Source organism: Pithys albifrons, chromosome 2 (assembly GCF_047495875.1).
Source record: "Pithys albifrons albifrons isolate INPA30051 chromosome 2, PitAlb_v1, whole genome shotgun sequence".
NCBI classification, from domain to species: Eukaryota; Metazoa; Chordata; class Aves; order Passeriformes; family Thamnophilidae; genus Pithys; species Pithys albifrons.
The window spans coordinates 113,043,582-113,058,492 of record NC_092459.1 but is presented as its reverse complement, the minus strand read 5'-3'; positions in this window follow the sequence as shown (position 1 = coordinate 113,058,492).

Genomic DNA, 14,911 nt, shown 5'->3' with positions numbered 1-14,911 from the left:
TTTAAAAAGTCCCATGAGTGATTCATGGGAGGCATAAATCAGATGTACTTCTTCTATAAACCTGGCATTCATTAATAATATAATAATATTCACATAAAACCTCTACCTTTTGTACTGGGAGAGCCTCAGGACAGAAGACACCAAGTGCTCTTAACTGAGCGCTGCTTCCCATCCACACTAAGCACCCCTTACAGAAACTCCATACAAGGACTGGGGAGAAGGATGAAGCCCATTTTTAGGATGGATTTATTTTTATCTTTTTTTTTTTTTTGAAGAATTTATCATCCCATTTTTTTGTATCTCCCACCAATGAAAGCTCAGAACGACTGAAATAGCACAGTGTTGGAGTGAATTCTGCCCCAGGAGACTGATTTTGTTTTATTATTACTGAAAAGAGCAGGAATTTATTAACCTCAAAAAGTGAAGGAATTGGAACTTCCCTGCCAAGGTAGATGTATTCCCAAGCTGCTCCAGTGGCTCCTGAGAAGCTCTTTTACTGACTTTCCCGTGCAGGGGACAGGCACTATTTTGTCCATATTATCAGCTGACAAATAAAACCACCAAATTCAGAAAGGGGGAGGAGAGGGGAAATTTGCTCAAAAATATATTTAAAGATGGGAGCCTTCCTGTAGAGGAGTTTGTTTGGTGAGAAATGGATCTCTTGCTACAGGCTCCAATTTAAACTGGCTGACCTAGAAGGAAGAAAGTGCCTGGGAAAGAAGCAAAAGCAAATAAATAAAAAGTAAAAAGCAAATAAAAAATAGGATTTGTCTCTCCCACTTTTCAAAACTCTGTGGGTATGATGGGACATTTCTGTCTGTCCTACCTCTCAGGGAGCCAACAGCTTTATGTTTGTGCAGACCATGCAGCAAAGGACACAACATGCAGAGTGGGTGTTCCTTCCCCCTTGCTGGTAATGATAGAAATAATGATGGAAAAGTTAATCAAATCAGACAGTTGGTTCAGAGAATGGAAGTCTCCAAGGTTTGGTGGCCCTTGATCCATCTAGCTGGGGTTCCAGTCTCACAGCTACAGCCTCTCCTCCGTTTCCACCTGCTCTCCAGATTCCCATTATCCATACATTTATTCTCCTTTTCTTTCTTTTCCTTCCTTGCCCCCTTCATCTATTTCTGGTTGCTCAGGCTCTTACACTTCTCTCCCACAGTCCCTGCTGGAACAACGTGCAGCTGTAGTGGTGGTGATGATGGTTATGAGGAAGGCAGAGCAAGATAAGCCAAGGCTGAGTGAAATATCCCCTCCTTGTAACACACAGGATTGGGAATTTGTTTGGCTGTTAAAATGGGACAGACTTGTCCTTAAAGCAAACCAGAAGTTTCTTCTAGATTTGAAATACCTCAGAATTCAGGAATTTCCTCTTTCCTCACTGTCTGGATCTTCTGTTTAGTCAAAAACCCTTAAGAGACTATTCAGTTGTGTTGAGATCTCATGATTTTCAAGGTCTGTGTCTGTCAGAGCAGATGGACATGGGCAGTGCTTTGCACTGCAGGCAAGAGCTAGGCAGGCATTGGCACACCTGGATGGGCTTCAGTTGCCTTTCTTGGATGTGGTGACATAGAGTTGAGATTCAGGGAGAGGCTCAGTGGGAGCTGCAGTGTTTTTTGGCCAAACACCACTGACCCAGTCAAAGAGCCCCAGGGACAGGGTCAGCTCTGGGCAGGCTGGATCAGGGCTGTCTGTCTGATCAGCACTCAGGCCTGGGAGCTGAAGGGATGTGCAGGGTTCACAGAGGCAGCAGCTGAATAGAAAGGCTGATTGTCATCCTCCCTGCTGGGCCACCTCATTTCCATCTGTGCAGTGAGGGGAGAACTACTGAGGAGGTAGCAAATTGTGGGAATAACAGGAATGGGGGGGGGAATAGGAGTTCTTCATTTCTTCAGCAATGAACTTTTCAGCCACACTGAATGCCCAGAGGAGTTAGAAACTCAGTTCCTTGATTTGAAGGTCTGTAAGGCTCAAGTTGTGCTTGTCTGGACGAGCAGAAGTGAGAGATCATAAGCAGGGGGTGGATGTGACCACCACTGGCTTTGCTGGCACATCAGGAGGTGCTTCCAGGCCAGTGGTAACGTTCATCTCCAAGGCAGAGGGAACTGGGGGGAGAAGAGGAGCCCCAGACTTGCCTCCTCCAAGGCTCCAAGTTTTCACTGCCCTGCCTTTATTAGGAAGCTTTGGTTCTCTGCCCAGTGGATAAAACTGTGCTGTATAAGAAACAGAAACAAAAGGGAGTTGATATCAATTACTGCTTGAGGTTTCAGTGGTTCTTCAGCTCACTACAGCTGACCAATGGCTAATGCAGAGAAATTTGGAAGTCAGGCAACCTTCTAGCAGAATAATACTGAGACAGCATTCAGGAAGGTGGTTCAGGAGCATACATATTTATATATGTGTGTGTATATATATATATGTGTGTGTGTGTGTGTGTAAGTCTTGTGGTTGAGATGGGAAATAAAATTGCAGTTTCTGCTTAACTCCAGATTTTTTTCCTATACTCTGCAGCCTCAAACCAGAACAATTCTTTTTTCCTTCCAAAAGTGATAAAAGAGGGGAGATAATTAACCACATTCTCTGTCTTTTATTATATACAAATAATTGAAAATGACCATAATAGTGACTAAAAGTCAAAATAATGAAGACAGAAGTAGACTTGTCAAGTATTTGCAATGAAATTCGAATTCCCAGGGAACATGGGTTTTCCAGGGACAGACTGATGTCACCTGACAGAAACAGAAGCTTCATCCCAGGAGTAGCTCCCTTATGAAGGGTGAGCAGTGGAGAAGAGTAAGGATGCACATGAAAGAATTTGTGCTCCAGCAGATCAGTGATCTTAGATGGAACGGCAAAATAGTGTTGAGTTTTTAATTGAACCTGTTAATTGTTAAAAAAGGGGGTAAACTTTTCAGTTACTGCAAACCAACCCAAACAGGATTTTTGTTTATTGCTGGGGGCAGCCTTGGTAAGAGGCTGCTGTAATCCCTAAATTCATGTTTAAAAGGAACCTGCTTTAATACAGGTATCACTTCAGCAGAGATGGGACCAAACTGGAGTTCCAGATCTACCCTACACCCAGAATGAAGGGTGGTTTTGTTTTAGCACGTCTGCCCAGATTTGAACTTGTTTAGAACCCACAGTGGGATTCAAACAATAATAATAATAATGATTAAAAAAAAAGTCATCCAGGGCCTTTTTTTTTTGGCTGCTGTCCATATTGGCAGAGCTCCTGCAAGACCCAACTGCCTTCCAATGAATTTAGAAGCTTTCCACTGTCGGGGCTGAATATTGGCTCAGTTGTCCATGAGATGCTTGTGCTGACAGACCCAAACCTTCCTCTGGCTCCAGCCCCAGGCCTGAACCTCTGAACAATAACCTAATCCTACTCTAGACAGAAACTGGTTTACTATGGGTTTGGCCTATTTTTAACCTTTTAAAATTCTGTTTCATTTTCACTGTAATGATGCCACAGGCCTTCATTAGGAAAGATATTTAGAAACACTTCTTAGCTGCATGAATTCAAAGAGACTTTCAAACAGACCTCTGTATTCAGGTTTTTAGTGTTTGTATTTTCTGATCTATGTGCTTGAAGAAACACCTGTGAAAAATTGTGTGTGGAGATGACATAGAGGTAGAAGATGATACTTTGCTTGTCCTTGGCCAGAGATGATAATGGAGCCCACCTGAGTGATTTCAGAGTAAGTATCAGGGATTGATTTTGGGAGTGATTGCAGAGTAAGCACCAGGAATTGATTTTGGTCTGGGTGTGGCTGTGAGGCTTTCTCTGCCATTTCCCCATTATTCCTCTCCCTCCCAGTGCTGCAGAAGGCAGTACCCCCATGAGCATTTCTGCAGTGGTTGTTCAGCCCTGCCCCAAAGGTCTGTGCCGGTGCTGCTGGCCACACACCCACCGGGGCGCCGTCCCTGAGCTCACCTTACCCTTCCCCTGCTCTCTGCCAGGCTGCCCACCCTGCTGCCTGGGGCTCCAATCCTGAACCAGGATGGAGAGGCCCCAGCCCAGGATCTGCTCCCAGCTCTTGGCTATGGGGTCACAGCTCCCACTGCAGCATCAGCACAACATGTGCATTTGAGCATGAACATCCTTTGCCCACAAGGTGAATATTTACACCTCCACCCCAGCTGTACATTAATACTCCTTTCCAATGCCTGCCATCCTTTTCCTTTCTTCATACAGGGCATAGCACAAAGGAAGCAAAATTCATGTTATTAAAGTATGAAGATAATTATTAATGGAGAAAACTGCTCTCTGATGGTGCTTTACTGGGGATTTTATAGCCTGTGACTGGAAGCATCTCTCCTTATAGACATGATACCCCCTGTATAACTAATGCATTTTCAAAAGTTTCTAAATATTCCTTAAACTCCTGACAGACACCCTATAATTTCAGGAATTAGTCCAGACACGTAATAAGACTTGGTGCTTCTGTGGTTGATTTATGGGCTAAAAGCTCCATCACTGGCAGTCTTTGGGAGAAGAGATTTGGATACATACACAGTTATTCACTTAGTGTTTCTGCGCTCTCTCAGTAATAGTTTGTGTGTGGTATTTTGTTATACATAACATGTCTTTTTCTAGATCAGGGATTGCAGGGCATGAGGCTGGTTTTGCTGGTAAAATCAGACATAGCTGTGGTATTAGGGATTGTTCTAGACACAGTTAAGTCTTGTTGTAGCTGTACTTGCTGCAACACAGCTGGGACTGCTGCACGCCACAGGAACGGCCTTTCCTTAAAATGAGTGTGGAGAGACTCCCAGAGGAAATGTTTTTGTTTTGTTTTTTGAAATCTGTGTGTGGCATAGGAAAGGAATGGGTGGAAGAATGATAACAAGAGAGAGCATGTCTGTGGGAGAGATAAGATTGAAAAAGGCTGGTAAGCAAAAGTGCTCAGAGTTGAGCCCGTGTTTGCAGAATTGTTCAGCCTTTAGAAAAGCTGATGCTCGTTTAGTTGTGTAACTGGAACTGAGCTCCTGGAAAATCCAGCCCTCAAAATTAGCAAGATAAGAGACTCAGTTTTAAAAATCCTTTAATAAGGATTCTCCTTGCTCTGTGTTAAAAGCCATGAAAACAAACACAGTCTTGATGGATACAGATTTGGGGGATTTGTTTCCTTTTCATAAAGAAACAAATTCTGACTCTCTCTTTTCCCAGTGATTTATACGTGAGCCCCATCTTGTGTGTTCCCTCCACATCATCTCACTGGCTTTGGGGACCAAAGGGTTTCAAATGCTCTGCCTGCACTGGGTTTCCTTTCCTTTCAATCCCAGAGAAAACCAAAATGGAGTGACAGAAACTGGTTGAATGACGACCTGGCTTTTAAAGTGCAATATATACATATGTGTGGTGTATATGTGTGCATTATATATATATGTATATATGTGTGTGTGTGTGTGTGCGTGTGCACCTTAGGATTGGCTAGACACCCAGCCTTGGGCTTTGCTTTGTATGATTAACCTTGATTAGCATTGCAATGATAAATACCTGCTAAATGTCTGCCTTTGATCTAACCCGCCTGTCACTCAATAGTCTTTTAAACTCCAGGTTTCCTCTCTCTTTCTTGACATTTGTCATTGTCTACCTCCTGAATGCCTTCCTTGCTGTTCTCAAAAGCTGCCCCCAAAGCACTAGAGGGTAGATTGGAGTATCAAGTACCACGCTGGAGGATCAGAGGCAGCTGCCATGTCCTAAAAGGTCTCTTTATTCTTTGCAGCCACAGCTTTGTCCCAATAACAAATATTCACTTCCCTCCCCTTTATCTTTCATGGAAAAAAATCCCCCAGAATAACAATAAGTTCTTCCCTCTTTCCAGCCTAGCCCAGTGTACATTAATACACCTTGTAATTGCTTGTCTCTATCGGTTTTAGTCCTTTGCCCTTTTTTGCTCCTTCTTTTTGTACTTGAGCTTCATCATTGATCCTATTCACTCCATTCCCAGCGCTGAAATCTAAGTCCCGAATGCCAGCAAGAAATACTCAGCCATTCATGACAGATTGAATGGCTCAATTTAAAGGGGAAGATAGCACCTCATCTACTGTTACTATTCACCACAATAATCTCCATCGCTCCTTCACTGGAGACAGCGGCATGTCCTGGGCTCGAGTACAGACTATGCTGATGATCCCTGGCTTGAAAGGCCTGGAAGGAGCATTGCACATGACAGGGAGTCACCTTTCTGCCTTTGAAGGTTTCTCTGTATTCACGTTTATACAATGGTCAACACTACTAAGAGCCCAGGAATGCTGCTGCCTTCACCCCCGCCCTGGCATGAGCCCAACCCATTTGCAGCAACACGCCAAAAAACAAGTCAAGAAGGCTAAAATAAGGCCAGATCCTCTGGTAGAAATGTGCTGTCCATGTAAACACTTCTCCTACAGGATCAAGCGTCACTATTTTCGGCCATTGCTGCTCCAAGGACGGTCTCGTCATGTCCCACTGGCACCTGATGGAGCATCCCTTGGAGCCTGGGCTGCAGAAAGAAGCCACGCAGGGAATAAGAGCTGGCAGTGCTGCACCATCCACACACACAGTGCCTGTGTTTCCTCAGGTGATCATAATGCTGGGGCAGCAGTTGCCATGGTCAGAAAGTGGAGCTTTCTCTGAACACGGGATGGAGCCTGTGCTCCTTGAATACTTGTTTGGGTTTTTTTTTTTTTTTCATTTTTCATGAGGAAACTGAAACTCTTGAAAAATTTTCACTGAAAACTTAAAAAAAAAAAAGAAAAAATCCGTTTATTGGTAAATTTTGTCCACAGGGATCTCCTTTTGGCTTTTCTCCACTGAAAATATTCTGGCAGAATTTAACTGTATAGTTTTCAGTCAATGAAAACATTATTCCATTTTTTTCCTGTTAACAAATGTTAAAACTTTCAGGTTTTTTTTCCCCGTGTATAATTTGTGCAGCTGTAGAACCCAAAGAATTATAATACAGGATTTGGGTTGGGTTTTCTTTTTCCCTGTTAACTTCATTAGTCATAGCACAGTGGACCATAAATCCCCATGTCCACACATATTGTCAACGATGTGACTACGCTGCATTACCAGAAAGTGGGCACAGAGTGGAGATAAAATTATATTGGTTACAAATAGCAGTGGAGCAAACTGACTTCCTGAACTGCACACAGTTGCAAGAGCCATTCAGGTCTGATGTGTATTTGTGATGGTATTATTCCCATTAGAGAAGGTTATGTCTTGGTGGGGTAAATTCCAGCCTTTCTCCAGAACCAGCTGTGACAGCAATCCGGCTCACAGATGTTTTGTTCTGCTGAGGAACATTAGGGAGAATGGAAATGAGGTCCAGATCATATCCTTGTTTTCCAGGTGATTGTGTCTCTCCAGATCTCCTGATAGATTTTGGGTAGCTAGAAGAACTTTTGGGTTTTTTCTGGATGTTTTCCTTGCTCTTCCCCAAAGAAGAGCAGATTATTAGAAGCCCCATCAGCCTGCCAGTTACCCAATCCCAGCTCCTACTCAGTTCTGGTTGTTGCAAGATGCAATGAAGCAACCAGGTCATGGGGCAGACATAAATGCTGAGGCAGCCCAGGACTCCCCAGTGGGCTCTTCCCATTAAAGTGCAGCTCCCAGGGCTGCAGAGCTCCAGCCTGCTGACTTTAGACCAGCCTGGGAGGGTTGGCTGGAGAGACTCAGCTTTCAGGCCTTGCCTTTCTGAATGAGAACACTTGTTTAAAAAAAAAAGACTTTGAAGTACAGTGAAAGATTTTATGTTGCTTTTTAACTCCCTGCTGAATCATCAGGGAATCCTGGGGAAGACTGACAGTCAAGCAATGAGTGAAAGAAGGAAAGGCTGGTTTCCCCAGAGATTTCTTGTAGGTCTTGTCTTCTGCTTAGCTAAATACAATAAGGGAATAGTCTTTTTCAAGGTACTTTACTATCTCCAGCTGAATCAGGAAATGATACTTTGTGAGGAAAATATGTAAGTGTATATTAACTAAACTCTTGCAGAGATTCAGAAATCTGGCTTTTGGATTTTGACCAATTGGTGTTTTCTCCAATCTTATCCTCTACATCTCAGCACATTATTCTGTTTTGTGTAACTCAGGGTGTCCTCTGAAATGTCAGCAAGAGGCATTTGAATCTGTATAGATCTCATCATAGCAAGCCTCGATTTATGATTAAAAATCAGGTCTGGATAAGAAATCACAAAATTACAGTATGCTATTCAAGACTGTTGCTTTCTTGTTATTTTCTCTTGTTTTCAGGCTTTGGGGTAGAGAGACATTGCTCACATTTGATGGTGTTATTCTACCATCATGAGGGCTGGAAATATATTTATTTATTGCAATCATAGCTAAGATCTTAAAGCAATCTGGGGTCTGGTTACAGCCATAGTAAAATCCTGAGATAAAATCCCACTGGTATAGCAGCAGGTACCCTGAGGCTCAACAGTTTAATTTTTGCTTGATAAAACCCTCCCACTTTTTCCTGAAACCCTCAATTTTCCCCCTCTTGGTTCAGAATTGAGATTAAAGTCATTTAGCTCCCTTGAAAGAGCTGCTGTTCCCATCTGAGACTGTGAGCCAAACCATTTACACTGAATTTGGGGAGATGTTCCTCACACTAAGCCGTGTTTCATGTTGCAGCTCTGTGAAAAAGGGGAGGAGAGCAGCTGCCTTTTGAAGGAGGTGGCCAATTTTCCTTTGATCTGTTTTTAACACAGAATTTGGTCTAAGGGCCAACCTCAGGCATCACAGACATGACCAATGAAGAGCTGCTTCAAAGGGTGGAGAAGGTGGAATTACAGCATTGCTTCACCTCCCTGTGCAGGAATGGTTTGCTAAAACTCTCTTTATGGCATCTTTAAATTAAAAATGAATACAAAGGAAGGATTATTTAGCAAGCTAATTGAGGAGTTTTCTTGTGGGTAATTCCTGTGCACATTGTGCTTTCTCTTTAGTTCTGTTTGACCCTTGACAGAATGTTCTAGATTCTTGAACATGGAGCCTGGAATGACTCTTCTAATCAAAGGTGATAGTTTCAAGGCCTTCCCAAAACACCTGGCACAGCCCCTGCCCTGAGCCCATTGTTGTGTGCTGGGAATGATTCATGTCTTTAGGATACCTGGCCCGATGGATAGAATCTGACTGACAGAGATTCCAAAGCATCCCTGGTGATCTGTTGGAATTTGGTCACCCACAGAGTGTCAGCATCCAACTCTCTTGGCTATTTTGGCATTAGGGTGAGTTATCTTTGTCCCCAAATAAAGCTGTTTACATCATAGTGCCGCTGAGCTACCAAGCCTACCCCTTCACAGAGAAGATCATTTTACCTGAAAGGTTCCACTAATCCAAGTATTGAAAGCCAATCCAAACATAAAACCACCAGGAAGACTTTCAATGATTTATAAGGAAACCCTTCCTGCAGCCCCGTGGCTGAAATGACAGCGTTCTCCACGTGCCACAACCAGCTTTATCTCCTGTCATCAGGGGATTATTTTGCTTGGAAATGTTTACAGCTTGTCTTCTGCAGTGGACTGAAACAGCAGCTCTGACAGTTTCAGAAAATTCTGCTGTTTCTCCCCTGCTAAATCGTCCCTGTTCCCACTGAAATCCTGTTCATCACCTCGGGCTGCTCTAATGACTCCTAATAAGTCGTGTTCGTTAGGCCTCCAGGAGCTGCTTTAACACACTGTGCCCTTTGTAGGGCAGCAGGCAGGGGCTCAGCTGGTGCCTGCTGAATTAGAGACAATTAGAAATGCTGTAATTGGAGTCACCAGAGCCACCTAAACTTGCCCCATTGGAGGAGGCAGCCCGGGCTGAGCAGCACCCGCAGTTTACAGGACTCACTGCTGGTTGTGACTCATGGGCAGAGTGGGGAAACAGGGACTTTTTAAACAATATCCCTTTCTGTGCTGCAGGCGGGTCAGGCGCTGTCCCGTTTTATGATCCAGCAGGGAGACACAGTTTGGGAGCACACAGAAGCCCTAGCACAAGAGTTAGAGTTGAGGTCACATTTTCATACCCACATTATTGAGCGACACCTTTGAAAGACAAAGGAGCAGGCGATGTCCTGACATGCAGCTCTTGCTTCATGGCTGTGTTGTCGGGCTGGAGAGGGCGGAGTGGGGAGTTGCTTAACAGTTTGACATTTTCCCATGCTATAGCACTGGTGATATGGTTAGCTATAATTAAAGGGTTATATAAATAAGCCATTGGGAAACAAATTAATTTATTTCCTTGGTGAGGCCACTTCTGTAATTCGGGGCTTACACAGTGATCTGCTTTCTCTTTGAAGCCCTCAGACCCCCAAAAACCCTGGTCCTCCTCTCCCAATTGTTTTAAAACAATTTCAAGACACTTCAAGGAATGCAGATGTTAAATGTGCTGCAGCCTGAACTTCCTTGAAGCAGCAATGCCCCTAACGAGAAAAAGCTGGAGAGCAGAGTGAACCCTGGCTTGTAAACCAGTTTTATGGCATGTTTATGACTTTATCAGCAAAGCCTTGGAACAGGCAGAGCAGGGGTGCCCAGAGAGGTGCAGAGCTGTCAATCCACACTCGGCAGCAGCACCAAACCTGTTAGGGAGGGGGAGAATCCATCATCTGGATCTCCTTTGGGGCAGCTTCCTTGACTTTGGTGATACTCAGCCTTCTTATATTTACCCAGCATCTGGCACAGTTTGGGGATGGCAAAAGGAAAGATGGGCTGGTTCCTACCCTGAGCAGAGAAATCACCCTTTTCCAGGGAAATAATAAGGTGCCATTAAAAGCCCAGCTTAAAAAACCCAAGTGTAACCCGAAGTTTTCCTTTTACATCTGTGTTTCTTTTATGAGCTTGTAAGTAACATCATTAAGCTACTTGCCATTCTTTATTTAGTCATGAAAGTTTTTTTGCATTCTCTTCCTTAGAAATGCAAAGCCTCCAGCATTAGAAATTTTCAAACAAATTCCTAAAGTTTAATTTTGCATACAAAGCTGTAGTACAGAAAACAAACAATTTCCATGAATGCTATTTGTACTAACAGCTATACTGGTTTCCTGTAATAGACACTCTTTTGGCTTCACAAGGAAAAAGGGGGAAAATTAAAAAAAAAAAAAGGGAAAAAGTAGCATTTTAATGTCTTGACATAAAGACTGTGGCTGCACTTCAGACAGTCCTTGCAGGCTCCAGCTGGGAAATTCGAACAAGCTTCACCACCTGAAGGGAAGTAAATATCTGTGATATTTCTGGTGTTAAATGAAAATACATAAAGCACTACAATAGCTAAGGAACATGATCTTACACCTTTCATTCTCTGACAAACATGCCTGGCTATAAAAGATCTCATCTCTAACCTCTTGGACTTGCCATTGTGGACGACCCTACTGGCAGAGGGGAAAAGGCAGTGCTGGTTTCTCTTTGGTTTAGATGTGAAGATTTCTGGTCTCAGGGTAACTCCAAGTCCTAGTTGGCTACAATAATTTCCTTTTAAACTTTTGCTTAATGTAGTGCAGTGACTTCACAGCATGTGTCTTAGGAATGAACATCCACCAAAGCTGCTGATCATGTTTGTCTTACACTACAGGGAAGCCACTGATCAAAGCAGTGTATATTTTAATCCAAACTCTTCCCAAAGTGGCAGCTTCCACTGCCAGAGTGTCTCTGCTAACACTGCAGAAAGAATAAAGGAAAACAAGTCCTCCTGATCAGTAACAGTCTGGAGACAAATCTGAAGCCACCCAGCAGAGCTTCACATCACTGAAGGGGGGATATTGAGTGCAAGACTCAGATAAGTTGGTCTGGAGCCCAGGGTAGTGCATTTTGAAGGGAATGAGATGCTGTGTTTGCTCGTAGACTGTCTGTCATTTTAGCAATTTGAAAGTTAATGGCTTTGATTTTCAAATTTTAACACAGACTGCAAAGAAGAGGCAGAAATTGTTGTGAATTAATGAACAGGCCTGTGGTGGGTTGGACTCTTCTGTGGGGGCTTGGTGAGATGTTGTAGGACTGAAGTCAGCACTGGATTAGGTACAGCTCTTGCAGAATAAGAAGTACAAAGGGTCAGTTCCTGATTCTGCTCTGACTCTATAGAACATCCAGCCACAGATTGTCTGAGCTTGTCAAAGCCCAGAAATCACCTGGTTTTGGCCCGTTCTGCCCTGTCACCTCCTGAAGCTGAGCCTGTGGAGCTCTGTTGTTTCCTTGAGGAGGTTTCCAAAAGACATCATGGGAATATGCTGAAAACAGGCTGGGTTAATACTGATGTGGAATGACAAGCCTTTGGGCATTTGAAGGGCTGAGGTTGGGATTTGTGAGATCAGAAATGGTGATTTCCCAGAAAAAACCCACATAAATTTGAACAAATTGCTTAAACTTTTGGTCCTTAATGCTCAAAATTACCTAAACATCTGCATTAATCCATTTATCTTGAAGAAACTTCACTTTAATCATACTTAACTTCAATCATACACTTGTGTCCCAATTATGCTAATGACACTCAAGTAGGTACTTGAGTGTTTCACTGACTGATGTTCTTCTGAACTGACTGCAGTTCCTGTCTGCCATTTCCAGGGATGTTGAACTTCCCCTGAAGGGGGCAAGTTATTGTGGCTGAGTAGGAACTACAGGAGTGCCCATATTTGTTAAATCTTGGTCAGAACTCTCAAAAAACTAGCCTTGTGTTGATGTCCAAGAACTTTTTATTTTTTTATTGTTATGTAGAGAAAATTATTTCTAAATAAGTCATTGAGTTTTTTTCTTTAAAAAAATGATTGGGTAATGGATTGTGGCTCTTCACGTGAAGTAATTAATTGTTCTTAAAGTTACTGCTTCAAGAAAAAAAACTGTCTTGGAATACCAATCTTATGTTCTTTATTTGCATTCTTGAGATTTAAAATGACTTTAAAGGTTTTACTTAAAAATCTGGAACATAAAACTGCTCTTTGTCTCGTGGCTCAGGTTTCAGCAGACTCGGTCTCACTGCTGACTTTTGAGCCTCTGAAGATGCTGCTCTGCTTTGATTTGACCTGACTCTGCTCTTAGAAGAAGAGTAGCATTGTGAGTCATAAATATGATGTGTTTTCCTACTTGCTGTTGAGATTCTGCTCACAAAGAAAGGGCCAAAAATACTTAGAGCAAGGTTCTATTAGTTTACATAGCTGATTAAAACCCGAGGCCCTGTTTCTTTGTTGAAATTGTATCCACTGTCCATCACATCAGCCCGTCTAAGCCGTGGGGTGAATCTCCCTTTGGCAGCTCTGTTGTTAAAGCTGAGCCTCACACCAAGGTGAGAAAATAAACTGAGGACCCTTTGAGGCAATTTTCCAAGACTATATGTGGTAGTTTTGGCTTTAGTTTCAGCGAGGCCTTAGCTAGGCCTCAATTCAGCAGGCCCAGAGGGTGTGACATAGATCAGAAGGGACAAGCATCACCTGACTTAAGAACCAAAGAGGTATTTCATATCATCCGACATCATCAAGAAGTATAAAAAGAGAGGGAGGTGGAGCTTCTCTCTCTTTTGGTCTTCACCTCGGGCCCGTGAGGCCGCCCTGCCCCTGCCCTGCTGAGATCAGGCCTTGCCGCCATCCCCGCTGTGTTATCCAGGGAGTGGAACATTTTCTTGTTAATTTTCTCCTCTTTTTTGGGAGGTTCTGTGGGGTTCGTGTGGTTGGAATCTGTGTTATTTGGTTAGGTGACTCAGTAGCTATTGTTTGGTTTTTTTCTTCTCACATTTGTATATCTATGTATTATATCATATTCTGTTTTTATTGTCCCTCTTTTGTATAATATAAGAAGCTTGCTATTTTGGATTTTTTTCCCCCCTCTTTCTTTTTCCCTTAGGGGGGAACAGGGACGACCCTTTCTCTGTGTTGAGCAGTTGGCATTTTGTCATCTCCACCTCACACACTGTGTAAACTCAATATCTGTATTATTTCTTGCCACAGCTGACTGGGGCTCTGGTTTTATGTGTGTGCTGAAACAGCAGCACAGCAGGAGAAGCTGTTGCCGAGCCCTGGCCAGGCAGGAGAAGAGCCTGCAGGGACACTGAGCAATTCCCAAGGACATCTGAACTTCTACTCTCTGACCTTTGAAAGGGGGTGGGTTTTAAATTCACCTGTTAGCCACGGGCAGGTGTGACAGTGACACAGATGAGCCACTGCCTTCCTTGGAGGTGATAACCATCGCCTTGTGCAGCCAGCAGGCAAGGGGAGAAGATGCACCCTCAGGCAATATGGGCTTTGCAAAGTGTGTCAATGTCCCTCAGCAGGAAGCAGAGCTGCCTCTGTGCAGGACAGGTAGCACAGAACTGAAACATGTCAAGAAGTAAAGCAGCAGAAGCAAAGCTGCCTCAAAAATTCCCTTTAAGGTGCAGCTCCCTGAGATTAGCTCAGTTGGTTAAAACTTGGCTGTAATAATGCCAAAGTCACAGGTTGTATCCCCTGTGTGGGCCACTAACTTTAGAGTTGGACTCGATGATACTTGTGGGTCCCTTCCAGCTCAGAATAGTCTGTGATTCTGTGACCATTGCACACCAGGGAACAAAGGGGTACTGACTGGGATGAAGCCTTTTGCTTGGCACTCCTTAAAATGTCCTGATGGCTTTGAATTGCTCTCCTCCAAATGTTGCCCAGTTTGGTCATTTGAATGCCATCCGTTTAAACCTTCTGTGGTGGTTTTGGGCTTCAGTTTCAGCGAGGCCTTAACTAGGCCTCAATTCAGCAGACCCAGAGGGTGTGACATAGATCAGAAGGGACAAGCATCATCTGACGTAAGCAACCAAAAAGATATTTCATATCATCCGACATCATCAAGAAGTATAAAAAGAGAGGGAGGTGGAGCTTCTGACCCTTTTTGCTCTTCACCTCGGGCCCATGAGGCCGCCCTGCCCCTGCCCTGCCGAGATCAGGCCTTGCCGCCATCCCCGCTGTGTTATCTGGAAAGGGGAACATTTTCTT